The sequence below is a fragment of the Neopsephotus bourkii genome, unplaced genomic scaffold (assembly GCF_033783945.1).
Source record: "Neopsephotus bourkii isolate Nb327-2 ecotype Australia unplaced genomic scaffold, CSIRO-AGI_Nbou_v1 NB_616, whole genome shotgun sequence".
Lineage (NCBI taxonomy): Eukaryota > Metazoa > Chordata > Aves > Psittaciformes > Psittacidae > Neopsephotus > Neopsephotus bourkii.
This window is the reverse complement of record NW_026901116.1, coordinates 684,661-710,016: the sequence shown is the minus strand read 5'-3', so window position 1 is coordinate 710,016 and position 25,356 is coordinate 684,661. Positions and strand designations below refer to the sequence as shown.

Below are 25,356 nucleotides of genomic sequence, written 5' to 3'. Positions count from 1 at the left end.
CTTCTGCTCCTTGCAAGCCTGAATTCTACAAGGCAAATTCCTCTGCATTGGGTGGTGTAGAACTGGATGGGCAGGTCCTAGCTGGCTTTTGCTGAGCTTTCTGCTTTCAGATCTTCCTTCCTAGAAGGTATAGGTCAAAACCAGAAGAGGTGAGAATTGCTCATCAGCTTTAGCTGGGAGTTGGGAAGAGCTCAGGTACAATTAATTACTTAATGTGGCAAATGATCAGCTTTTCTTTAAAAGAAATTTAAGATAGCAGTTGTGTAGGGTTTCTTGAGCCTGGGAGATGTGAGGCAGAGATGTTGTGATGGCAGCAACTGAAGGTAGGAGCTTAGGTTTTATGCTTGTTTTTTACCCCAAAATGTGAAGGATTAGGAAGATGAGTAACTTGTTCTTGTCTTTTCTCTAGAGAAAGTTGAATTATTTGCCATAAGTTGCACTCTTTTCTTTGATATGGTGTAAATTACAAATTTGAACCCTGGAAATCTTGGGTTCTCAGTGGCTTTGGGATCTGGACCTGGTCCCTTTTGTTTCTTTAAAAGAAACTTGAAATAGTCCTGATAACCTTTTTGAGTGTTTTCCTGGAAAATATTGATTTATTGAAAGAAGGACTTCTCTGTGGGCATCCTGCTGATGAATTAGTACCACCTAGAGGGAGGTATTTGGTCCAGGATGAAGCTGGTTCTTATGGTTAGATTAGAGAGTGTTTGGCATACTAGTCATTAGGGTTCATCTTCCATGTGTGATTCACGGAGTGCAGAAGGTTACAATTGCTCTCATATCTCATGTGAGCTCTCTAATAACTGACCTATTTGTCCTTCTTCCTTCCTGTCCCCATATTTATGAAAAGCTTCCAAAGGACATATAATAGTGGGATAATGTGATCTTCAAGTCATGGACAAGGAAAACATTTCCTGCTTAGCTAATCTTTGTAAATAATTCTGCTTGGCTTCATGCTTTCTCTCTGGTTAATCTTAGTTCTGAATCATCTAGGGGAGGAACTAACTAATGTTTGGCCTGGGATCTCCAAGGCCACATTAATCTGGATGAGTGATGTAAAGTTCAGCTCTCTGATTCACCCATTGTTCACAAGGTCATGATTAAGCCTTGCAAATGTCACTTATCTTGAGGTCCCTCTGGAGGTGAATCATGACCTCTTGTCTATAACCATGCTCCAAAGACAGCTTTTGCTAAGGAGCAAGTAGCAAACACCTTTGGTTTCCCATAACAAAATGCACAGCTCAAGCAGAAGCATCTGTAGTGAGGTGACTCCATGGCACTTGGCTGATATCCCACTGCTGATCCATCCCTGATCCTCAAGGTGGGTTATCATTTCAGGACAAGCTGTAGCTCTGCAGCAGAGTAAAACAGCCTCCAGAATCCATTAGGAAAAGTTTAGGCTTGTTTCTGTGTCTGTTGTGGACCTCTGTCAATATTGAAGAGATGCTTCATCAATCAAACATAAGTGACTTCTTCACCTCTTGCCATGACTGGGGTATTAAGCGTGCACTACAAACATACGCTATGCATACAACAATTACACAATGTGTAATTGTTGCTGTAGACACTTGACAGTGTGAAGCAGGGAATTAAGCTAGCTGGAGATCTCCAGTGAGGCTTGGGAAAGCTGGAAATGTGATGGTGTGAAAGGGAGAAGGTTGTGGAATATCTTAGGAGGGTTCTGAAAAAGCTGATGAATGCCTGTAGATGAGCTGAGGGTTGAGGGGAGGATATATTTTGGGTAATGGAAAAACCACACCTGAGTCTAATGGGCATGAATACTCTAGTTTGGAGACCCCTTAACCACCTAGCTTCTTGTCAACCCATCTGTCTACTGCCAAAACACTTCAGCCTTTGTCTTGTGCCTCTTGGAAGTGGTGGGATGTGCAGGCAATTACATTGCTCAGTACATGGAGACTCTAGGCCTAGGAAGGAAGATGGGTGCCTGAAGGTTTGTGTCAAAAAGCTGGCTGGCCACAAGGATTTATCCTGCTACAGCTGGTGCTTTAAGAGCAGAAAAAGGAATTTGCTTGGGATAGCCAAAGACTTTCAACTTTCCCAGGTTAATGTGGGAGATGATGCAGTGGATTGGTGTTCCCAAGAGTCCACTTGTCTTTAGGGACCTGAGAAGTGCTCTCCACTTTCTAGAGGGCTTTTGCCACTGTTGGGACATTCAAGAGAAGACCTACTGGGAAGATGGCTTTTGTAATATCAGTCTTGGATAGAGGAAATCCTGTTTTGTTTCCTTTTAAACCTAAATTTCAGGAAAGGTGGTTTTCTCCCCTTTGTCTGCTTAGAGAAAGTCTCTTCTGAGACACTATATAGTCTGTGTGTGCATGAATATAATGGGCCCTGAGCTCAGCCAGAACTTGGGTGAAACAGAAACCCTAATCCACAGAAAAGGGAGTCCAGGAAAGGTACCCAAGCCAGTACAATAAAACCAGGCTGCTGTCTGAGTCTGTGCATGGCACCACGTCTTCCTACCGCTGGCTTCTTGGATGGTAAATGCTGGAATAAGTGTGAACATGACGCTGAACGCCTGAAGCACTTATAAATGCCCAGGCTGCAGCAGGTAGAAGTGTTTATGGCTGTGGGAGATATTTATGGCTCTATTACATCCTCTGTTATTTTGGCCTCATTGACTTCTTACAAAATCTTTAATGAAGGTTTATATTTTATACTTTCCCTCCTGGCTTGTGCTTGCTTGTAAGGAAGTGTGATGGCAGCAGGTGAAGGTACAAAAGGTCCTGCAAAGTAAGCCTGGGAAATGCTTGTAGTGGCAGAATGGCGTATCAGCAGAGCAGAGGGCTCCTCATTCTCAGCCTTGTTTCTTAGGAAGCCCTAATTTTCCTCTGCAGCTCACTAAAATGCAGTCAGATGCAGATGCATGTTCCTGCCCTGAGCCGGCTGTGTGCCAGCCCATAACCTGTAGCTCAAGCTCAGTGCCATGTGGATCTGCATCCTGCCTTTGGGTGAGTGTGACTATGCGCCTTTAGACCTGACTGACTCGGGGAAAGAATGGCAGTAGTGTTTGCACCAGGATGTGAATGCTGGCTCACTTGATGTTGTTGTCTAAGTCAATGCCATATATATATTCCTATTTATATATATTTATCCAGCCCACACCAGCTGGCAAGTACTGGCAGTCCTATCATCCTGAGAAGGCTGGCTGACTTTTCTCCATGTATGAAAACATGGACTTGGTCTTTCCAGAGCATTTTATTTAACTTGCCAGGAATTCATGGGGATGCTCTGTAGCTACAGCAAGTTTGGAAGAAGCTCTCTTTGAGGAAGGAGGGGGATGCAGTTTGTACCAGTTACATGAGCTCTAGCTGTCATCCTTGTTGACTGTACACTTATCTGACCAAATTCAGCAAAGCATGTGATGGAAATACTGCTTTAAATAAACTTAAGGCAACCCCAATGCAGTGAAAAACTGCAGTGTGCTGCAGAGTATAGTTTTGACTGTATGTGGAAGTGTTTCTAGGTTGTTATCCTGTGGTTTTGGTTCTCTTTAACAGGACAGACATTGCCTCATAGCAAAGGTGTTGGGCTGGGACTCTGAGGTAGTTATGCTCAATTCTTCTCTTTCCTTCTTGTGTTTAGTTTTCCCCATTTACAAAATCAAGAGGTCTGGTGTCCCTTCCCACTTCCAGGCAGTAGATGCCCTGAGCGTGAATTCATTCAGGCCATCCCAGTACTAGGTGTGAAAGACGTCTGAGGTCACTTGGAGACAAGCAGACCTAAGGAATACATCTCTCTAGCTTTATTAAAGCTGTTGCCATCTCCTGTGCGTCTAGGACTAGCATCTATCAATTGCAGACATGGCTTGGCCTTTGGACCTCAGGGCTTTATTTTATTTGCTACTGCTGCAGAAAGGCACATCCATAGGCAAAACTTCCCAGGAACCATTGGCCCCATTCTCCTGCTCCATGGTGGGAACAGGACAAACCCTTTCAGGAGGTGACAAAGTGCAGAGGCACGCGCAATGCGGGCCAAAGGGCTCTTGGCTCATTCACGTTGACATGAACTCTTCTCAATTTGTAAACTCCAGAAGGGTCAAAAGTTGAAGAGCTTTTCTCTTTTGTTTGCCACCTACATCGCCCTGTTCGGAGGAGCGCTTGCGGGAATCCTCCCTGGAGGTGCACACCAGGAAAGACAGGCTGCATTGTTCTGGCTCCCGACTCAAAACCAACACAGCTGACATGCATTGCTGCATGGTTCACCAGCTCTGAAAGGAAGGGAAGAAGCTGGTGACTTAATCCTCCGAGCGCCTGCCTTTCATCCTTTAGAAGAGCCGGATATTTTTGCTTCTTGTCATGGTTGTAGGCAAACTGAGTGCAGAGGTTCCTTTTGGAGGGTGCAGCCCCACACCTACAAAACTGATAGCCAAAGGGCATGTCTATCCTGCTGGTGTAGGCAGACCTGAACTGCCTCTTCTCTTCTGTGAGCTTTGAGTTAGGAGCATGGGGTGTGCAGTGTTGGGTCTGGATGTGGCCTGGCCATGTTAGCCTGGCTTTGTGCTTTACAATCCCTGCTGAATCCCTGAGATGCTTTACCTGAGGTTAGCAAAATCTGGCTAAAAGCTTAACCCATTTTGGGTGAGTCCACATGGCCTAAGTCCAGCATCAAATGGACTTAGAACCATAGAATAGTTTGGGTTGGAAGATCATCTAGTCCAACCCCCTCACAATGAGACATCTTCAACTCGGCAGGGACAGCTTCAAATAGATCAGGTTGCTTAGAGGTGTGGGGATTATTAGGCTGTTATTTCTGTAATAGGAGGAAGCAAAAGGCTTGGACATCTGATACAGAAAGCAAGTAGCTTTGCAGAAGGCACACTTTGAGTGTTCCAGAACTTTGGCTTAAAGTTGAGCAGCACTGGGTTGCTCTTCAGTGCTTTCCTAGACGTCAGAAGCACTGTGTGTCCTCAAGCGAGACCTGAGGCAGGGTTTGCTGTTATCCTGCCCTGTCCTTCCACCAGCAGAAACATCAGCTGCACCCTTCTGTGGACAAGGATACCCACAAGCACAGGCTGGTCTCAACCTGTGCTCCTGTAACGGCACGCTCTGAGCCGGAGCCTCCACCCTCCTGTCCAGCTGTTGTCACCCAATGAGACATGTGCAGGGCTGTGGACTCTTCCTCGGGGCAGGGATTACCCAGACTAAGGAGTGTTTCTCCTCATTCTGAATCTGTTTTATCACGTCCCAGTCCTGGCTGTAACTTCAAGCAGCTCAGCCTTCCTCTGCTAGAGGGAGGTGTGACTTTTAGTGGCTGCTGTTTTCTCTGGAGGCACTTGGAGGTTTTAATGAAGATGCTGTGAATCCCCTGAAAAGACACTTCACAGCCTGACCAAAGCTTCTCTTTACCCTTTCCAGACTTCCAAAATTATGCTAAAAATGTGGAGTGTCAGCACCACCTACGTTTCCATCATTTCCTGACGCTGTCTCTGCAGTGCAAAGTACTCGGATGTAGCTCCCAGGTGAAGGTATCTCAATTTCTCCTGTAGGAAATGGAAGGCAGGTGTGTTTAAGTTTGTGTTTTGACCTTAAGCATTTTAACTGATTAAAGTAAAACTTCAGAGCTGTACTAGATGAGGGGGGCCACCTCAAACTCAGATGTGGACAACCCCAAAGTAGGCATGGACAGTGTTTTTCATCAGAAGTTACCAGTTCAGCGCCTTTTGTGTTTCTTTTTACCTTTCTGCACCTTTATCTTGGGGAAAATACTGCCTTTCCCCCCACCTTGGCTTTTTTCTTTCATCTTCTGTTACCTTGCAGCATCTCCCAAGTACTCGGTGGTTTGGTAATTGTGCTAACGGCCTTGGTGGCTTCATAGCATTTAACTTTTCTCACACAACTAAGGAACTGCATTTTGCAAGCGTCTCCTTGGCTGTTTTATCTGTAGCCAGCTTCCTAATTTCACTTCTAAATTAGACACTCTTGCTTGGTAGAAGGGGGTATTTTTTTCAAAGAAGCTTATGTAAACTCTTTCGAGGCTGTGTTAATTGTATTTACTTCTGTAATTAATGGGCTCACTCCGGTTTTGAATGATTCCTGCCCTGCTAGTAAATGCTTCGCATTCCTTTTAGCCACTTCTCTGCTGATGAACAAGAAAGTGAAATGACTTCATGTTTGTGAAAACTTCTTCCTGTCTACTTTATCCCTTTTTTTTTTTTTTTTCTTCATTTGGGAAAAGCTGGAGATCTTTGAGAGGGTTTCTGTGAAACCAAACACATCCCTTCACATTCCTGGCATATTTCCTTTTCAAGAGTTAGGGTATTATGTCTACATAAAGTCACCTACTTCACTGGTGGATTTTAGGAGTCATATAAAGGGCTAACCTTTTCGTTCTGCAAATACTTCTTTAATAACCTCACTTGTTATCCTCTGTCAAGCTTTACTGTGGAGATAGCAGAGCACTCATAGGATGCTGCAGAGCACGCTTCTTAATCCTGATCTGGTGTTGACCTTCATTCCAACTTTGGGCAAAGCAATTGTCCACTTGGCCTCTGCTCTTTGTTTCCTGACTGTTTAGATGCTAAGAAGTCCATTGATGACCCTGGGAGTCTTTTCCTGAGCAATGGGGGTTGGAACTAGATGATCTTAAATTCCTTTGCAACCCTAACTATTGTATGCTTCTATGTTGCAGAGTACTTTCCTGGAGAAATGCTTAGACTTTGTCAATGAAACCAAAATAGTGAGCTAGGCTGAGATCCCTTCTGTTCTATGATTCTATGAATTAATGGCAGCAGTTTGACCTGAGGATTTTATCAATGTCCAGTATCCTGAATTCATGTACCTTGAGAATGGATAGTAAAAGACTTCACTGACTTTTACACTTGGAATCTGCTCTTTTCCACTATTTAGGGGTTTTTGCTTGGAGCTCATGGATCAGAGCTTTGCTTTGTATCCTCAAAGGAAGCTATTATTGCTGTGATTGGACCCAAAATGTGTGGGGAGATACCTACTTGGCAACTGGTAGACAGTTGAAATTCTTTAGTTTGACTGGGCCAGGAAATAAAAGGGAAAAGTTGTTTAAATTAACCCAGAGTGTGATCTACAAGGTTCCAAATAGTTTGGTTCAATCTGAAACAAAACTTTAAAGCTCCATTTCAGATTTCCCTGAGCAAATACGATGCAGACTCTCCACTCCAGCTGCCACATAGTCAGGTAAACAATAAAGAGTAGCTGTTTCCACTTCCATGGCTTTATAAGTAAGGAACCATTCTGTTATTCTGTTTGTGGGAGAAAAGTGTTTTGTTTTTTTTTTTTTCCCACATCCCAAGAAATTAAGATATAGGCAGTATGGAAGCTTCTAATTTTGTTAGTTTTTCCCCAGAAAATGTATCTGGCCCAATGGTTTTGAATGGACTTCCTAAGTAATGTACTGATTGTGGAAAAATCCTCTACACTGGAAGGCAGATCCCACTTTTCTGTCACTAGCACAGTAACAGAAGGAGGAGTCGGTAGGCTGTAGTGAGGTGGAGGTCAGTCTCTTCTGATAAGGCAAGAGGAAATGGCCTTAAGCTGCACCAGGGGAGGTTTAGATGGAGATGAAGAACAATTCCTTCCCCAAAGGGTGGTCAGGCCTTGGAATAGGCTGCCCAGGGCAATGCTGGAGTCGCCCTCCATGGGGGTGTTTAAAAGACGTGTAGATGTTGTGCTCAGGGACATGGGTTTAGTGGCGGCCTTGGCAGTCCTGGGATAACAGTTGGATTTGATAATCTTAGAGGTCTTTTCCAACCAAGTTTATTCTATGATTCTATTAATGGTCAAATCAAATAGATCCATTTCTTAGACATACGGGGAACTGGACCTGAAAACACCTATTCTCTAACCAATTGACTTGTGGTTAACTATTGCTTGTGCTTCTTCATCAGTGCTCATCTTGCTAGACTTGGTTGAGAGCTTGACCTTGGTCACCTGTCAGTGGGTCTTGCAGTGGAAAGGCTTTCTGAACTTCGTACTTACCTACTCATCACCAAAGCATATCTCAGTGGCTCAGATGGGGAATCTTATCTGGTCAGATCTTCTAGGAGTAATGCTATGGCGTAGGCAGGGGTGAGAATGTCCCCCACACGCCTGCTGCTGGAGCCAAGTTGGAGTATGAATTTGGTGTGGCAAAATCTGAATGGTGCTCATTTTTGTTGGGACTTGTTGAGAGGCAGTTCGGGCTGAACTGGAATCCATCCTAGGCTCTTCATTCTGGCTGCCAAGATTTGCCATCGTAAACAAGTTGCACAACTTAAGACACTTTTGCTAGATAAAGTGGGATTCTTGTTGTCCTTTATGTCGCTATTACTTTGAGCTGCTGATCCTGTTATTCTCTCCGCATGAGAGACTCACTAAGGCTGTTTCTTGTGTTAATATTAAATAATCCAGAAGAAAAGCTCTGTAAAGATGTGAAAAGTTCAAAGTTCAAGTATTGCCTCATCTGAGCAATTTCCTTCCAAGTCAAGAGCTGTGCAAGAGTACCCAGCTTCAGGTATTTAGATATGGTTACTCATAAAAGGTGGGGAATGGGGGGAGGAGGATGAGGAAGAAAGGATCACAGAATGAAACCTGCTTTTGCAAAAGTCACTCAAGTGAGCTGCCAGGTTTCTGACTCATCCTCCTCATTGGATTTAGGCTGCAGTGGTGCAGGCTTCTGCAGTTCCTGCAGATGCACTGGGAGTAGTGTGGGAATAGAGTGCCCACAGGGAGTTTGCACAGCACCAGGACAAACTGTCCCTTTGTCACCAACTTAAACCTTTCCCACCACAAATAAATTCTGCCTCTTGCTTCAAGATTTTCCCTTACCTGGTCCATGAGCTCTTCAGAACTGGTTCCACCAGCAAGGGGGTAGCTGCATATGCTGTGCTCACCCAGGGGATTGCTCAGGGCACGCATTTCCTATGGCCTTCTCTCAACCACCGCTTTTCAGTCATGTATGTTTAAGGTAATCACCAAATTAGAGATGAATTAATTTGTATACTAGACACTGGTATAAGAATTAATAGGAATCTGCCTCACCATGAGTCAGATATGGTTGGGGCAAACATGTGAACTGGCAATACTTGCAATTCAAAATTGCTTTGTCTGCATGCTATGGGCTTAGGTAGAGAGGTCTCATGTGTGACCTGGATGGATGTGAGCAGAGACCCCTCCAGATCCCTCTTAACAAGACCTCCCAGACCAAGTAGCCTGGCAGTCCAGGTGCCAAGCCATAACACCCTACGCAGACATGCTTTGTCCTGCGTACCTAAGAGCAACCCCAAGCCTTTCTTTCACCCCCAGGCCTTGACTAAACTCTTCAAAACCAATTTCTGTACTTCATGACATAGCAATATGGTGCTGTGGCATCTCTCTCAGATCTATAAAGCAACATCTTTCACCTTGAATGCTTGCAAAGCACATAGCAACTCTTGTGGTGCCTTCACTGGGTGTCAGCAGAGTCCTCTGCCATTCTGGAGGTGGTAAGACCCCCATCACAGTGCAAACAGACTAAGACAAATTTTCACATTATTATGGTCCTTTCCTCCCTCACTGTTGGTTATTTAGCAGGGGAGACCCCAGAAGAAGTGTATTCAGGACACTAACTGGTGAGCAGCCAGTGCAGCCTTTGATCGTAGCATCATAGAGTCACAGACTGGTTTGGCTTGAAAGAGACCTTAAAGCTCCTCCAGCTCCAACCCCCTGCCACAGGCAGGGACACCTTCCACTAGACTGGGTTGTTCCAAGCCTGATAGCAGCAAAAGCAAATAATTGAGACTGCTTCTATAGGAGAACCAACAGAGAAGAGGTTGGATTCCAGGAGGTAGGCTTGGATGGAGCTGCAGAGCCATCCTCTGCCTCCCAAGACCCTACAGCTCTCTGCCTCACGGTGCCTCCAAAGCTAGATGAGAGGCAGCCCTTCATAAATAAGCTGTCTCACACAAAGCGATCCTTTCCCTCTTTCCCACCTCTTGCTGAGAGTGAAATATTTAGTGATGAATTCCAGCAGCATAAATCTCAGTTCAATAACTCCAAAATCTCTCGCTGCAGTTGCTTGCCAGTTGCCCGGGCTCCAGCCCTGGAACAGGTCTCAGCTGTGAATTTCCTGCCTTCAGCTCCAGGATTCTCAGAGAATTCTTCATGGCACAGGGACAAACACACCATGACCTGATTTATGGGTTGAGGGTCTGTTTCTGCCCTCCACGATCGGGCAGGAAAATGAATAGGAGTTAGTGTGAACTGGTGGGAGTTTGCATGTGTCCAGAACGTCTGTGTGGTGATGGCCAAAATTCCTGAACATCCAAAATGAGATCAAGTTGCCTTCAACAAGACCCCATCGATGGGAAGATGGATACACTGTGTGCGGGAACACCATCGTCTGAGGACACAATTCCTGGCTCCAAACCTGCCGGATTTTCTCCTCCCTTTCCCTCCAGCGTGGAGCCATTCAGGCAAAAGCAATAAAACTCCATCAAGTGCTGCCAGATGTAAGGACAGCACCTCTGGCTTAGGAAATACCTGAGTAGCAGATAACTGGAATCTGGAGAAGTGTTTTGGGATGGGATCCTTGCATATCTGTGTGTATCTTACTACTTTATGCTTCACCTGTTGCTGGATACTAGCAAAAAGAAGTGAATGTGGGGTCATCTCACAGTCTTCACTGAAGCCTTTAATTTAGATACAGAATTTGGGAGACTAGATTCCCTATAGTTGATAGAGAAGGGAAGGTCAAAGGATAGGCTTGCTTTAGAAGCCTGGGGAGACTTGGCACTTATTTGCAAGCTTCGGATTGTTTGGGAATACCCTTCACTCATCACCAACATGCCTACGTATGTGAGAGGAGATGTCTCTGTGCATCAGCAGGTGGAACATCTTGAGAGCTCATCATCTTCCTGCTAGATATTGCTACTAAGCAATGGTCCAGTGTCTTCAAGGAACCTGGAGGACTGTCATGAAATGATTCCTGCTGCTTCAATTCCTTGAGAATCAGCTTGGTTGGCTTCTTTGCTTTCAGTGGGTTTCTATTTCTTGGGTTATCTACTTCCCAGAGCTTTGGGGGGTGCCAAGCTGGACTCCTTCATGTTGCTTCCCATCTATACATACTGCAGGCTTTTCTTCCTGGTCCCAGGCTTTCTAGTATGGTTTCTGAGTAGCCCATACCAAACATTTCCTTAGCTGAGAAGTTCTTTCTTTTGCTTTCTTCAGGTCGCACTGTGTCTTTTCCTGAACTGGGTCTACTGGCACTGGATCCAGCTTTTCCCTATAAGGAGCCATTAGGCTCACTCCAGCTGTTCCTACTAGAGCTCTGCAAATCACTCATTCCTTTTAGTTGGCCCATGGAGCCGAGTGCTGACAATGTTCAGGGTAAAATGGAAGCATCTCTGTTCAAGCTTAGTCTGCTTAAAGTCAAGTCATCTGGCCTCAAAGTTACAGTTTCAAGCAGAGGCATTTCTGGCGGGGAAGAAAAATAGAAGTAAAAGAAAAGGCTAAACAAAACGCTGCTTCCTTGAAATGTTTTCAGGCTTTTGGTGGAAACTATTCACTGAGTTTGCAAATAGTTTTGGTAGGCCCAAAACCCAGGGCTTTTTCAGTGAATAAAATATTCATCCAAAAAATCTCCTGTGCTGCGTCAGTCCCTACAGAATCCACTGCCTGGTGTTGCCCATGGGTCAAACCCAAGCAAGGGGTGTCTGCCCAGCTCCTCCGCCTGTGCAGACACAGTCTATCCCAGGAAAGCTGAGGAAATGCTTGGTTTAATCATTCTTCTCGGTCACATTCGAACCAAATCCCTTGCCAGCCTGAATACTTCAGCTACTAATACTTGCTCAATGAATAGCTGAAATGTCCAGAGCAGACAACCTTTAACTGCAGAGCCCTCTATTGTGGTTTTCTTCTGTGGCAGAATGAATTTCCTTTACTTTTGCTTGGGCTGTCTCTAGAAACCCCATAATAATCATGTTATTATCTCTTACTAACTGCTAAGGAATGTTGATGTAGGAAAGACCTGTGCTTTCGAGGCAGGTTAGACAGATTATAAACCTTTATTTCCTTTTTCTGATCATTTAGCCTTGTCTTAATTCATCCGCTCTTTGTTTGGCCTCCAGATGACTTCTGGGTTTGTTACATACATCTGGGCTATGCTTTTTTATGGATGAAGTCACACACCTCAGCTATTCTGGGCTGTTCTAGTTAAGAGTCATTCTTAAAACTCAGGGCATACCCGTGGTCATGGGGTGTGCATGATCTTTAAATCCCATTTTTCTGGGTTGTGTTTTGTTCATCAGCGAGGTGTCTTCAGGCTTTGATAACTTTAGCTTCCATGTGGCGACATTTGTCTGTTTGCCTTGGAAAGTATCTCATGGTCGCTTTGGAAAGAGGTGGTATTTTGGAAGCTGGAGCAGAGCGTTCTCTGGATGGCTCACAGCCCCTTTGTGCTTGGCACTGGACCCTCCTTTGGCAAAACACTGTCTCCAAACATGCCAAGCCACGTTTCTTCTAAGGACTACCAGCCCCATCCCAGAATAAACTCTCTTCACCCTGTGATCATCCCTTCCCTTTGAGCAGCACCTTCCTTGGGTCACTTCCAAAACACAGTGCAGTTGGGGCTTGTGGCACTGAGTGGGGCTACAGGTCTGATAGAAATGCAATTGCTGCTATTTGATCTAGCATTGCAAACCCCAACTCAACTGGGCTTGCAGCTGAAAGTGGTCTGGGAGCAGTAGCTTGTCCTTAGATGGTACCCACTGCCCATCTCCTTCATGTACCCATCTTGCATCTGGTCCTTAAAGCCCTTTGTTGAGGTGGAGGCATTTTGCTGGTCTCAGATCCAACCTGAAGAAGGTTTGGGAGCTGACTCACCACGTGTGCTCTGCCATCCGCAGGATCTGGAGTCATCCTGGCAGGGCTTCAGGGCTGAAGGAGAGAAAACGTTTCAAGTGGGACAGGGGAGGGAGATGACTGGAGCTGTCTTCCCTCCTCCTCTGCATGCAAGTGCCTTCTGATTCCAGGCCAGGCAAGCCTGGAGCTTTTTCCTTTTATGTGGAGTCCCATAGAAAGGGAATTCCAAGGAAGGTGAGAAGCAATTTTGTTTGTTTGTTAAGAGGTCAAACAAGCAGTTTGAAGCCTGTTAGTGATGTGTTCACACCACCTTAACCTGTTGCCATAAGCACCTTGCTGTTACAGGGATATAGTTTTGTGGGGAATAGTGATGAAGCTTTGTCAGCAAGCACACGATGAACCCAGACAGAGTCACGATCTGCTCTGAGTGTAGATACACGAGGTATGTGACTTCAAGACCAGAGCTTCCTTGTGTCTGGCCAGCTTGGAAGGGGGCCAGGGGGATCTCAATTTACATCCATTTATTCAAACTTGGCCATGGCTCATCACTCCTTAACTTGCTTGAGGTGAAACTAATTCTGTCAAGCTTCAGGGTAATTATTCCACAGGCTTCAGAAGGAATTGGCCCTTCATTAAAAGGAGATTCGTTGAGAGCTTTGAACAATCTGTTTAATTTTGAAGAATGTTGGGTTTCCTTTACTGTCTTTTTCACCTTTTGGTTTTTATTCCTGTTTTTCTCTCTCTGTAGTTTCTTTTATTTCCAAAGTTAAAATGAGATGAGGAAGAGGTGACCAAACTGCCCTGTTTTCCCTTTTTAGTGTCACAGAAGAAAATGCATGAAATAAAAATGTACTGTCAGGATAAAACTGTTGTTCAGTGGGAGCATTTGGATTGGGGGAATAATGGCTTTCAAAAAGCACTGTTCTGAATCTTGCACCATTTGGGACAGGTGGAGTCTGTAGAAGATAGTGCATAGCTCCAGCCTCTCTAAGGACATTCACTGGCAAAACCTGCTTTGCAATTGCCCCTGAAAGACTTGACCCATCCACAGCTCCAGCATCTCTTATTAGTACATTTTAGTCCAAACAGTGGCAAGGGACCCTCTTCCTTTCCTTCTGTGTACTTGCAACAGGACTTTCTCACAGTACCTGTTGTTGCAATGCCTGAGGAAGGATCTGCTCCCCAAAAGTAATGCTGAAAGGCAGGTAAACCTGTGACAAAGCATATAACTGTCCTTAGGCTTTGTAACAGGATGACTGTGTTCCCTCTACCCCATATGTTTGGACAATTGGCATTTATTTCCAGTGGGGACAAATCTAGGGAAGGTAGCAAGCTGAGTCATACTAATCATCTGCAATTTGGGTGTTCTGAATGTGTATGAACAGCTGGACTCCGAATCCCTTTAGACTGTATTAGGAGTTGAAGGTCACTGGCATGTCTTTAGGAAGGTAATTTCCCCTAACTTCTAGTAAGGGCTTGAAGTTTTAGCTGTGACCTCCATGTTACTGAAACCCACCATGTGTGTGTTTCTTCTTTACCTCTTCCTGTGATGGTTGCATGAAGAAACACCAGTCTCATGACAAATGATCTGTTTTACGTCCTTCGGAAACAGTCCTGCCTAAAGAAGGGAAAAATCCTTTGATTTGAAATTCTTTATCTTGATGTGTCTCTTCTCTTGAAGTTGGTCACCTACTCATGCCTTTTATTAGGCCCCTGCCTCTCAATATGAAGCATCCTGTGCATAAATATAGTTCATATCCCCTCCAGTCCCTTGGGGCTTGGTTTTCAAATGAGTCTGAAATCTGCCAGTGACACCCTAATGAACATAAATAGTTCCAAAAACCTTAATTTTCTTAAACCCTAAAGATTCTTCGAATCTGCCAAAGCAGGATGAAAAGAAAATTGTGACCTTCCCTTTGAAACCTACATTTGGAGGCAGTTGCTCCTGCCTCCAATATTAGGAGCAAAAAAATATCCCAACCATCATCCCAATCCATAAATCAGAGAGGATTTAGTTGGAGAATAAACTCTATTTTGGGTGGGAATTTAATTTTCTATGGAAAAACTATAATGTTAGCCAAAGAAAATCCTCTATAAAATATGGCACTGGTTTTCTTCAGGCTCCTATTTTCTCCTTGGGGCGAGGCATTTCGCCAGGTCATCTTCCATAATGCATCGCTTAGCGAGGGGTAGAGGCATGGTACAAATTCCTGGTTGTTGAGCACTGACAGATGTAACCTGGTATGAACTTCCCCTTTGCTATATGAGGTAGACAGAAGTCTGGTTTCTGGTGTGTTTTTTTTTTCTTTTTTTTTCTTTTTTTTTTTTTTAAAAAGCTCTTTTTTTAAGCTTTCATAGACATAAGGTACATGATTTCACATATAGAAAGGGAAGGAAACCTGATCACTCCTATCCTGGGTAAACAACTTTCTCCTCTCTATCTAAAAGAGAGCAAAATCTTCTCAGCTCTTTCGTTCTGAAAGTCAGGCTGCTTCTTTGGGTGCCCACATAGCAACTAAAACATCTGTTCTTTATGTGACTGGATCTGAAAACGGTGGGTGAGTTTGCTAGATGGAAGTGAAATGAAAGAAAGTAGGTTGTGTCCCTGCTCTCAACCCCTCCTGGCAACTTCCATGCATTCAAAACCCACAGGCTGAAACCCATGTTTGTAACTTATCCTTTTCTGAGCTATTTTAGTAGCTAACGTTATTAGTGTTAGGATAATTAGAGGCATTCCAGCTTGGTAATGGATTCCATTCTGGGAGACATGAGTTTGCTTAGCCCTGGGCTTCAGTCAGCTAGAGTTTCCCAAATTGAATGGAAGCTGAAGATCCAAACTTCCTTGGGGTGAAGAATTTTATTTGCGTTCCAAAGCCTTGTCTATCCCAATTTCCCTTCAGGATTTCCAGTGTTTCTGACACTCACACAGCCTCTGAGTTTGTAGCACCATTGTGGACCTGCTGTCCTGTAGCCCTTCTTGATAAGACATTGACCTTTGCAGGTGACCATGATGATAGTCAACAAGATGATCTCAACTAGAGAACCTGTAATTTCTCATAGCAGGAATGAGAGGAACTGGTGAGGCCCTGGAGCCAAAAGGAGTCTGATGGGGGGGAAAACAGAGCTGTGGTCTGCTCCCTCCTGCCTTGGTGGTGGGCTGACTCAATCTGATCGCAACAAAGCTTCACCTTCTGGGAGGCTTATAAGCAGGGGGGGTCTGATGGTTTTAATTAGCATCATTTTGTCCAGGTAAAGCTTCCCTCTAGTTCATGCTGGTGGGGTCTCTATGGGTCCTGATTTACCCCTCTACTTGTGAAGGGTAACACTGAAGGAGTTGAATTTAGGGTAGTCTTCTGGTGCTGGGGTTTTTGCGCATCCCTTGGGAACGCAGCAGGGCTGCTAGCACTGCAGTCTCCCAGCTGGAGCCAGCTCCACCAGCTTGGAGGGAGAGATTTTTTAGTTCCCAGCTCACAGCACTGCCAAGCAGAAGGTAAAGTCATGAGAAGGATGGGAGGGGGTAAGCAGGGTGGGAGGGAGCTCTGTCTCTAACCAATTCCACCTGTTCCTGTGCACACAGACTTGCTCTAATTTCTGGCCATCTGTATTTTTACTTTACGCTCTGCCTCAAAGTCTCCTCCAAAAGGCTTTTTAAATTACTTTCCCAGCCTCCTCCTTGCAGAGGGAGCAGCTGATTAGTGGCTCCCCCTATTTAATTTTCCTATCTGGACTAATTATTTCTCTTGATGGTCTATTTATCAGGCTGGTTTCCCTTCTGGGCTGTTTTGCTCTGTGATGCTTTTCCAAAGAGGGGAGGAAGGGTAAATAAAAACCAGACAAGCAAAGTAGATGCAACTCCATCTATGTTGCTTCTTATTAAAATGAATACTAAATTCTTGGGCCACCCCTCTCCTCAAAGGAGCCCATCTTCCCCTTAGTTTCAGTGGTTTCTTATCCCTTTGTTAGCCATCCTCTGTGTTTCCACATAGCTGGGACTTCTGTACAGCGTTACCTGCCCTGCATTCCAGTGCTCTAAAAGATCTTGGGTCTGCTGCAATATTTCACCTCACAGACTTATGTCACACTCTTGTTATGTTTTCTGAGCCTCAAGCCCACCAAGAATATGAGGTCTCATAACAAAGCAGGATCCCTACTGTGGGCTTCCTACTTAGAGAGTAAGGCATTGTTCAGAAACTCACTGGATGCTTTTTTATCTCCCTTCCCTTCTGTATTTAGGGACTGAACTACACAAGCAGCCTTTTCTTCCCTTAACAAGTCTGTAACTTTACAGACACATGTACCCAAAATGGAACATTTTGCACCCAGTGATTGAGAAATGGTCCAGGGACATGGGAATTTAACACACTGGTCATGTTTGAGAAGAATGGGGTCTGAAAATGGGTCTCTCGCTTACTAGTGAGTCTGATGTCTGAACAGGGCCAAGATATCAAGGGATTTTTCTGTGTAGTGAAGAGCCAGACTCATGGAGAAGGCTACTGAATGAAAGTCCTGTAGGCCATAGGTTCCTCTGGCTGGTAACATGGATCCTTATGTCTTCTTAGTAAAGTAAAAGCCTTCTCTCTTAATAATATCTACTAACTTCACAGCTCCTTGAAGTCCAGTTTGTAAATGGGAGCATTCTTTTGTGTATCACCTTCACTGTCAAGATGAGGACTCTGAGGCTGTGAATTGCCCTGGCTGTTGGGGACCCATTGCACCATCCCTAGTGTGGTCAGGCAGGGAGCACTTGTACATGAAGAGAAGCAGACACTGTCCAGATTGGGTAGGTCTACACAGCACAAGGAGCTTCTTGTGCTAGAGTGAGAATGGGTATCACAAAGAGCACAGACTGAGTGAACAGGAATCTCCATGTGAGATGCCTTTACAGACTATCTTCCTTCAGATGATTTTCATAGCACGCTCCACGGACACTTTAGAGCAAGGGTTGGGGTAAAAAGACTAATTTCTCAGACAATATTCAACCATATAAGCAAGGACTCCTTATCCAAAGTGCTCTGTCATCCATTTAGATGCAGTATACTGTCTTGGGACCTTCCCGGGGGGGGAATGCCTTCCGGTCCCTCCAGCAAGGAATGATGCAGCTTTGCTTTCCCCTAGAGCAGGTCTGTACAGGGTGAAGCTGAAGGTCCCTAGAAATAAATCTAGAACACATGATTCTGTGAAGTACCTTTTCCTGAAGTACATACGTTTATGCAGTACACTTCAGGAAGTGCTCATGTGGAACAGGTTATTTTAGTTCTAGTAGCCTCAGATTATGGGCTGTCCAACCCAAGTGTTTGTATTGATTTCCTTTGTCAAGGGAAGTGGAACTAGGATCTTCTGAAGGGTCAGTCTTAATGCAGCCATTGAGTCAGTCCTGAGTGTTGGAGCAGAGAGCCCCAGAGATCAGAGCTGAACTCAGCTCTTGTAATTTTGGTTCATTTTATTTCATGAGCAGATTTGTGCAGTAAATGCCTTCTTAAATCTGTTCAAAGGCAAATGCCTCAGGACTGCAGAATTTCAGCATCCCTTGTTGGGCTTCCTTTATAATCCATCATATGGACCATGCGTGTAAATACCTAGTTCTGCTGTCAATGACCTGGGCAAATGAATGCCATAGATTATAAATTGATGTTGCTCTTGTACTTGAGTCTTCTTAACAACATAATTTGTCAGTGTTTTAGTAGTTTCTCCTTTCCCGACATGCTGGAGAGGAAACATATTTTGTACTTCTAGTTTACAATATATGGAAACCTGATTGTTTTATAAAGATGTGTTATACTTCTTGGTGGTTAGCAGGCTCACTCATCCTAATTTCTTTTTGTTTGAAGGTCCAGCAGGCCAGTAACTCCTGTCACTTGTCTCTCATGCTCTATCAAGACAGGGTGACTACAGCAATGGCACTGCTAGCAAACAGTGGCGATATGATCAGCTTCATCTCTTTTCCTACATGATGTACCATTTGGTTTTGGTTTTAATTTACTGCAGCTAATAGCAATAAGGAAAAGAGTTCCTTGTGCTGCCTGTAGTTAGACTAGGAAATGCCTTTTGTTGGGATGCTGTAGGTGGTTAAAGTTTACTTGGGTTCATAAATCAGCTGGACAAATGCAAGGCAGAGACGTTCACAAAGGATGCCTCCATCCTTGGAGGTGTTCAAGAGTCAAACGTGCAAGTCCTGAGTGACCTGATTTAATTAGAGGTGCTTTGAGCAGGGGTTGGACCAGGTGACCTGAAGACACCCTCAGGAGTGTCCTGTTATAAGATACTGGGAAAGTATTCTAGAGAATATTGCCTCAAGACTGACCCTGTTTTTAAAGGTTTTCCTCCCTAATTCCTTAGCTCTTGACTAGTGTCAGAGACAGGGTACAGGGTGAAAGAGTCCCTTGGTGGACTCAGGTTGGGTTTTCTCTTTTTAGTATTCTGGAATTGTACATCACAAATGTTGCTGGCTGTCAACAAGCTGTTCCATTAAATTCACAAGCAGGACAATTTATTTAAACCAGACTTCTTTTGTATGATGAAGCATGTATATTTAAACACACACACTGCAACGTTGTTCCTTTGAGATTTCTTTTATCTTTTTATTACTGTCTTTGGGGCAATATGTGAAGACACTTGTCTTTTTCCGGAGCTAAGGCAGCCAAACTCAGTTCCCATTGAACTAAAGAAATAGCTACTTGTGTTTCCTAAAATTTGTCTATGTTTTCAGTTTCCCAACAGTACCTCACTTTTGAGCTCCTTCTTTGGAAAGGTGGGCCAAGCTGGCAGTGAGTGGCTTTATGCTCTATCTGGGGCGTGAAAAATCACCCTCAGGTAATTTGACTTAGCTCTAAATGTACTGATTTTTATGGCCATGGCAATCTCTGCTCAGAGCAATGTCCAGCTTCCAGAACAGTCCTGTTGAACAGGACTGAAGAAGGTCTATAACCTTCTTTTGAGAAGTGGATGTTTGCACTGCTGGGTGATGAAGACAGGGGCTGTTAGGAGTCGAGTGACAATGTATGGGGAAGTTCAGCTCTGAATACCATGATATCTGCTCTGTTTCTTTTCTTCTGTTTCCCTATCAGACTGGAAAACGGTAGGGCTTGAAAGGAGGTTGCTTGATGTGCGCAGCCAGCTCTTCAGCCACAAGTTAACTTCTCTTTTCATCCTGCAAAGGAATGCCAAACTGGCACTTGGCCTGGTCATTAAAGACATTAGAAATTAGGATTCATAGACTCATAGAACAGTTCAGGTTGGAAAGCACATCTGGAGGTCATCTAGCCCAAACCCTTGCCCAAACCAGTCCTAATAGATCAGGTTGCTCAGGGGCTTTTCCAATTGAGTCTTGAGCACTTTCAAAGGTGGAGTTGGCCCCATTTCTATGAAAGTATTCCAACATTTGACCTGTCATGGTAAAATGAAAGAAGTCATTAAATATAATCAGGGCTTCCAATGTTTTAACATGTGCCCATAGCCTTTTGTCCTGTCACTGTGAACCTCCTAGAAGAGTCTGCTTTGTATATCCTATGATAAGGTAGCTGTTAGGAGTGGTAAGGTCTTGCCTGTCCCTTCCCTTCTTAAAGCTGTCCATAAAATCACAGAGTAAATAACTTCTTTCTTATATCCACCCTCTAAATCTACCCTCTTAATCTTAAAACCATTACTCCTTGTCCTATCACAGCAGGCTCTGGTAAAAAGTCTTGCTCCATCTTTCTTCTAACTCCCCTTTAGGTATTGGAAGGCTGCAATAAGGTAAATCCCAGAACCAGAGCTGGTTCTCATAGCCTCTCCTCACAGGGCAAGTGTTCCTGAACTCCAACCATCCTGGGACTTCCACTGGCCTCTCTCCATGATGTCTGTGTCTTTCTTATGCTGGACATGGTTCTCCACCCGTGGTCTCACAAGTGCCAGATGGAAGGGAAGGGTTATGTCCTTGGACCCACTGCTTTAGCCTCACTAATCCAGCCTAGGATGCAAATTCCACTGGAATTCACACCAAATGGATTTGGCTTCAACAGATAAATGTTCTGTTTACAAGAATTTAAGGAACAAACTGTTTGGGTAGGCAGTTTTCTCATTGATAATCCCTGCTGTAACATGCGCATAACGTGAGATTCAGTGATTCTTGTGTCAGCTTTAACTCTGCTTCGGATTCTTTGGAAAATCAAGAAACCTCTTTCCTTTTTCCTCACTGTGTGAGCAGTAATACTCTTTTTGCTTGTTTATGGAGATTTTGAGTGTGTGGAGCTGGACTGTAAGACATGAAGTGCTCCTTCAACCTGGTGAATCCACAATGCATACATAACCAAAGACATGGGTAAAATGATTTCCACTGGGATGCCTCTGCCTGTTGCATGTGGTACATTAGCGTGACACATGAAGACATGGCTGCCCTAACAGAGCCTGAAAGCATGGATTCACAATCACATATTCTGAATTAGCCTGAATCTTCCTGGAAAAATAGTCAATTTTTTTGTTTAGCCATAAAAAATAATATATAAATCCAGCAACCTCTTTTGTTCCGGAAACCTCTGGGCATATTAAGCGAAACCAGATACTTGAGGGTGGGGGTGCTGGGGGAGAGAGGCATACAGGAAAGCAATCAAACTCTACTGGAGGAATTTCTCCTTTCTGGAAGAACATAAACCAGTAACAGAATGTAAACAACCCGCCATATGTAACTTGTAAATCAGAAGTAAAAGGAACGAGCTCCCAGCAGGCCACTGTGAAGGGTTGGCTGTTGAGTCCTTTTATTTTTGTTCTTCTTGTTTGATTTCATTTTGAATTTGTCATCCTTTTCCCTCCTCTTCCTGCTCCCCCAAGATGAACCACAAGCCGAACTCTTCAAGCCTGGCCTCCTAAGTGGTGCCTGAAATAGTCACAGTGTATTAATTTAGCAGTGGCTGAAGAACTGGGTTTAACAAGGGCTTACAATGGCTCCTCCTGAAAACATGCCAGCGGCATTAGTTGGCTGGGACAAGGCTGAATTCTCTTCCCCAAACTAATCGGTCACTTGTGCTAGTGGGTCTATGAGCTGGGAAGTTTATTTCTTGTTTATTTAGTCTGTAAGAAGTGGCAGTGTTGGAAAGGAGAAAGACATCTCTTCTTAAAGACTCTTGGGAGTATAAGTTTTGCAGCTTGACAACAGCTTCAGTCTTTAACAAATACAAAGCAGCTCTAATTAGAACCATAAAGACCTAGAATGGTTTGTGTTGGAAAGGATCTTGAAGCTCATCCGATTCCAGCCCTCTGCCAGAGGCAGGGACACCTTCCACTAGAAGACTTTGGAAGACCTCCTTTCCCCCCAAATCCCTTTTCTAACTAAGGAGAGAAAACAAATAGGCACAGGAGTTTTAAAGGCAAGTCGGAGTGTGATAGAGTAATCCATGGAGCTGTGGGTCCAGGGGACTGAAGAGGCCAAGTTTGATACCCTTCATCAGAATATCCACCTGTTTCTTCTTGATTTACAACCACATCAACCTTATGCCACCTGGATATGTGCTTAGAGCTGAGCCCTGGGAGGCAGGATGGGCTTGGCTCTGAAAGATGGATCTATCCAAGATACATGTTTTGTCCTACAATATATTTCTGTTTTTCCAAAGGATGGAAACCAGGAAATTTCCAGAAAAACTTATATTCTTATTTCCTCATTTTTTATGTTGCACAATATCATATATACCTTTTATTTCTAGCACCTGTGCCTTGATCTCAGAATACATCTGCGTTTGTGAGATGGGCTCTGATCTCTGAGCATAAAGCAAATTAATGGTAATGAAATAAGAGCAACGTTTTGACTTTTTAATGCCTACAAAGAGCAAACCGAGTCTATAAACACAATGTCCTGAAGACAAAGGCTACAAGAGATAACTTCTTTTTACTTTTCTCCTGTGTTTAAATGAACAAAGCCCTCTCATTGTTTGTTGTTGTGAAATGGGGTGAATGAAGAGGCAAACCAGCCTCTGGAACATTTAGGGACTTCACCTCATATCCATTTCAAAGACACCTGCCTGTAGCTGAGCTTGCAAGTAAAGTTTAGTCAGGGAACATGGTTCATTTGCATGATTTCATCTCTTCCCCTAAAATATGGGCATTTGTAGTAATTTGTTATAATAGCGATGAGCACTGATGCTTTCCGGTACCAGCCACTGTGCTGTCAGTGACATGGATGCAGCTTCGGAAATCCCCCCCACCCACTGCTGTGTCTTTAGGATCACTGCCTGCTCAAGGCAATTCCAAAACTTCAAGCATATTTGCAAAGACTTTCTCAGAGCCTTGTCTGCCCTTATCATGACATGAACATCATGTTTCTGGCAAGGCAGCGCATGGGATTAAAGGTGGGATGGGAAGCAGGATGATGAGGGGCTCATCAGACCCATCTCGTTTAAAGCTAGAAAGGTCATTTACCTCATGGGCTGCTGGAGGTAGCAGAGTGTGACAGGCCGCAGATGAAATCTAAGAGCATGTTTATGCTGCTCTCCCCCTCCAAGCTAGCTGTTTGAATGGCAGGGTTGAAAGAAATCAGGCATCTTCCTAGCTCATCTGAAAGACGGAGCCACTGGGGATGGCTTCAGATTCTGTGGGAGCAGAATTGTTCTTGCCCAGTGCTGTTGGGACTGAGCAGGATTAAAAGACTGATGTTTCTGAGGTGTAAATGAACAGAAGCTGAGGGGCTGAAGCCCAGTTGGGACAGTATCGTTCAATGGAGATACGCAACAGCTTTTCCTCTCCATCTTTCTCTTACGTACCAGGTCCTGTAAGAGGTCTCTCAGATGGTGGTAGCAGTGATGAGGGACTGTGTGCATATGAAATACTTACACCAGGGCCTGCAACAAACCCAGAGAGGGATTAAATGCTTAAATAGTGTTGAGATTCAAACCATGGAGTCTGGGGCCCTGCCTTTATCACTTGGGTCTTTGGTGCTGCTGTGTGCTGAACAGCGCATGGAAGCACAGGGGGCAGGAGAGGTAGGCAATGGGGCTAAACCAGTGCTGCTGCCTGCGAAGCCCAGTATATGCATCTTCAGGACAAGGCACAACACTTCCCAGGCTCCAATAGCTCTGCTGAAGAGCACCTAATTAAGATCAGAGCAGTTGTGACACCACAGCTACGCTGAGGTTAGAGGAGATGAGTCCTACCCAGGGGGAAAATCAGAACGAATGCTGTTATTGTTCTGGCCCTTACTGCTGAGATGTGTTTTGCAAATCTTGTGGGAAATAATCTGCTTTTGCTGACGTTTCTGCTGTGCTGGTGCCTGTTCTTTCCCTAGTGTCAGCATGGGGATAGTGTCCTGTTGGCGCAAAAGCAAATCTGATTTGGAAAGGTTCATGCTGGAGAAGTTAGAAAATGGAAGAGGAAAGATGTGGTTCAACCAAACATCACAAATGTGAATGATATGGGGTATTTTGGCAAGTCATTTAAGGTCTGCAATAGTAAAATATAACTATTATCCAATACATTTTTAGCTTAAAAACATCATTAGAATTATTTGTGTTTGAATTAAACTGTTTTGTTTAAGAAATATAGTATTTTTAATATTTTTTTTTTTCAAATGGGAGGCTAAAGCAATATAATCACAGCCATTTTCTTACATGATTTGAACTCAACAAACTATTTCAATAAACTTGAATCAGCTGCTTTTATCCAAAAGTTGAGCTGAAATATATGACCTGACCCTAACAAGAAACGTTATGAAAGCTCAGACCTTGAACTTGGCCAGTACATGTGAGCAGTGGGGAGAGGACTCTGTGTAAGAGGTGGTGTGGAAATGCATGTTTCCTTCTTGGGTGTTATTTGTGTGGATGCTGCATAACCCATTACTCAGACAAACATTTTTCAGTCCACTGGGGTCTGTCCATGATCCTATGATTATCTAGAGGAAAATATAAAGTTCCTGGTAAAGTCTTTCAGATGGTGCAATCCTGGCAGAGAGGTCAAGTATGGACGGGACAGTTATACGAGGTGATTGTGATGACTTGATAGAAACATCTTCTCTTGGTTGTGTTAAGGCAGCCAAGGGCAAATTTACACTTTGAAAGAGCTTACGAAAGGAGATGATGTCTTGGAAGGCAACGGCTCTGGGAAAGCTTGGGATTAACAGCAGATAACAAATTGTGTGTATACAAGTTACTGTAAAGAGCAGGAAATCAGTCAACAACCCGCTACGCCTGTGGTGGCTGGACAACTGATGGGGACAAAGAATGTGGCAAAGGATGCCTGAGGTGAACTGGAGGGTGAGCTTTTGAACCAGGAGGACAGTTAAGTCCCAGGACAGACTGTGGGTGGGGTGGGGTGGGGAATCTCCATCCTGAAGGATTGTGATATCTTGCAGGGAAAAATGGGCAAGCAAGCGGTCAGCTGAGTATTCCCGGATCCTCTGGGCTTGGAGCCGGCTGGCTTTGCCTTCTGAGAACTTCCTGGCTTGGATGTCTTTTCTTGTCCCTGTGGAAACAAAGAGTGTTTGTGGGTGTCATTCCCTGAAAACCAGTTTAGCCAACTGAAGTGTTACAGTAAAATTCGTCAAAGATGTTGGGAATACTATAGGATTGATGCTCTCATTGGAAAACTG

General features: G+C 44.2%; 1 long non-coding RNA gene across 1 annotated transcript; it reads left to right on the top strand.

The window, feature by feature from the left end:
• The first annotated feature begins 270 nt into the window (after window positions 1–270).
• On the top strand, window positions 271–25,356 carry LOC133211496 (uncharacterized). The gene is made up of 3 exons (XR_009725213.1): window positions 271–323; window positions 24,058–24,200; window positions 24,801–25,356. It is a non-coding gene; the product is annotated as an uncharacterized LOC133211496 (long non-coding RNA).